The sequence below is a fragment of the Humulus lupulus genome, chromosome 8, assembly GCF_963169125.1.
Source record: "Humulus lupulus chromosome 8, drHumLupu1.1, whole genome shotgun sequence".
NCBI lineage: Eukaryota > Viridiplantae > Streptophyta > Magnoliopsida > Rosales > Cannabaceae > Humulus > Humulus lupulus.
The window spans coordinates 49266799-49269668 of record NC_084800.1 but is presented as its reverse complement, the minus strand read 5'-3'; the positions used below and the strand labels follow the sequence as shown (position 1 = coordinate 49269668).

The 2870-nt window shown below is 38.2% G+C and overlaps 1 non-coding gene across 1 annotated transcript; it reads left to right on the top strand.

Moving 5' to 3' along the window:
- Positions 1-2543: 2543 nt before the first annotated feature.
- On the top strand, positions 2544-2650 carry LOC133798888 (small nucleolar RNA R71). The gene has a single exon (XR_009876104.1). It is a non-coding gene; the product is annotated as a small nucleolar RNA R71 (small nucleolar RNA).
- Positions 2651-2870: the final 220 nt, after the last annotated feature.

The window sequence follows — 2870 nt, the reverse complement described above, 5'->3', positions numbered from 1 at the left end:
CGCGTCACGCCCCCAAGACAGAGAGCAGGCTAGGCCAGAAGGGCCACACGCGTCGCGATGCCCCCAAGCTGGGTCGCGATGCGCCCTGTGAACCCAGAGAAAACTTGAGTTTCCTCCTCCTTCTCTCAGCCACGAACTCACCCAATTACCCAGAATTTTCCCCTCAATTCCACAACAAACCAACCACGAATTTAAACCCATAATCTCCTCTACGTTTACCCTATAATTCCCAGCAACATAAACAAACATCAACACCTCAATTCAGCCACAAGAATCACAATGTAACCACTGAATTTTCTACTCAAACCATCAACCCAATTCATCACTAAGTTTATACTCAAGAACCTAACATTCAACTTAAACCATTCAGCAAAACTCAAAGATGAAACTGAAGCTCTTACCTCAAATTTAGCTGATTTCTCCTCTGAACTTCCAGCTCCAACACCAGCTGAATTCTCCTTAACTTTCTGTCTAATTCTCCCAAACTTCAAGCCTTTTCAACAACCAAAAGGATGAACACCAAGGTGAAAGGGAGAGAGAATTCGCGAGGGAGAGAGAGAGAGCAAGCTGAAGTCTTTTTCCTCTTGTCTTTCCTTAATTGTTCTATATCCTTCTGCATTAATCTAACATAAAGAGTTGATTGTATCCTTAACTTAGAAATGACCATAATGCCCTCCCAAATAAAACTAACATATAACTTATTGTAGGTGTAGAATGGTCATTTATTCCCGATTCCCACTACTTCCTCGAGTGTTCCTAATATTTACCATTTAAATCCCGTCATCAAGTTAATCACCAATTATTTACCCAATGACTAATAACCTCCAATATATCTCCTAAATTCCCGAATATACCCCCAGGCTCCCTCGAGCCGGGTATAAATCCCTGCCGTGACTATTTCGCCAAACCGCTCACTAGGACCGTCTCGAGCCATATGCTGCAAATATATCCACATAATAATGTGGTCTCAATAATTTTTCGCAAATAATCACATTTATGCCCTCAATGAACCAAAATTACAGATATTCCCCTATAATCTAAACAGGGCCGACATGCATACTAATACTTATAATCATGCATCTCACATATCCATATAATCATATAAGCATGCTTATCACATAATCATGCATTAAATCATTTAAATCACACATAAACCAATTATGCCCCCCGGCACACTAATCAAGGCCCTTAAGCCTTAATAGTAATTTTGGGTCGTTACAGTATAGCTTCCCCTAAACCAAGTCTTTTAAATACAGACAGCGACATTAAATTTATACTTGCACCTAAATCACATAAAGCTTTCCCACAATGAAAGTTTCCAATAGTGATGGGTATAGTAAAATGGCCCGGATCTCTTAACTTTTGGGAAACTTCTTTTGAATAATTGCACTACACTCTTTAGTTAATGCAACAATTTCATAATCCTCAATTTTTCTCTTATTAGACAATATCTCCTTCATAAACTTCACATAATTAGGCATTTGTTCTAGAGCCTCTGCAAGTGGGATGTTAATATGAAGTTTCTTAAATACTTCAAGGAATTTGGAGAATTGTTTGTCAAGATTAGCCTTTCGAAACCGTTGAAGATATGGAACTTTTGGTGTGGGCTCAAAATATTTTGGTTTTTCTTGTTTTGGAAGTTCTTCAGTAACCTCCTCTTGAATCGAACTAGTAACTTATTGTTTCTCTGTATTCTCTCCTTTCTCTTCTACTGTAGGTCCATCATACTTAGTCCCACTCCTTAAAGTGACTGCTTAACATTGTTCTTTAGGATTTACCTCTGTAGAACTAGGAAAATTTCCTTGTTGTCTACTAGAAAAAAATTGAGCCAATTGACCTATTTGTGTCTCCAAAATTCTAATGGAAAACCTTGTCTCTGTCATGAATTGATTTAATTGGTATGGCTGAATTGTTGGTGGGTTCCTTTGAGGAGGTGGTGGATGAGATGGGCATGGGTTTGGATCATAATATGGTCTAGCATGTAATCCATAAGTTGGTTGATGAGGTGGTTGTTGAGGTGGGTATTGTGGATATTGTGGTTGTAACCCTTGATTATTTTTCCAAGACAGATTAGGATGATTTTTCAGGCAGGTATATAGGAATTTGAGTAAGTATTGGTTGCAGATCTTGAAAAATTACCTATAACCTATGCCTATTCCAAGGGCATATAGTTTACATCTGTTGAGCAACTAAATGCGCTCAGACATTGTTCATAAGAATGAGGTCCTCTACAAATCTCACAACTCATGACATTTTGTACTTACATTGCTTGCGCGGTGAGATTAATTTGCTGTAGTTGTTTGGTTAGAGATGCTACTTGAGCGGTCAATTGCGCTATTGGATCAACTTCTAATACTCCCAATACTTTCTTATTATCTCGCTCAGTAGGCCAATTATAATTATTCATAGCCATCTCTTCCAACAGCTTGTACGCTTCATTCACACATTTTCTCATAAACGCCCCTCTTGATGCTGCATCTATTATTGTTCTTGTATTTCCTCCCAAACCATTGTAAAAAGTGTGAACTAACAGTCACTTCTCTATTCCATGATGTGGGCATTTCCTTTGCCATTCCTTAAATCATTCCCATGCATCATACAAAGACTCTCCATCCATTTGATGGAAGTTGTTAATCTCTCCTCTAATTCTGGCTGACTTGGCCAGAGGAAAATATTAACCAAGAAATTTCTGAGCCAAATCTTCCCAAGTAAGTATAGAATTGGCTTGTAATGGATTTAACATACTCTTAACTCTATCCCTTAGTGAAAATGGGAATAGGCTCAATCATACAACATCATTACTCACCCCATTCATTTTAAATGTTGCACATAACTCCAAAAAGTTTGTGATATGTAGATTTGGATCCTCA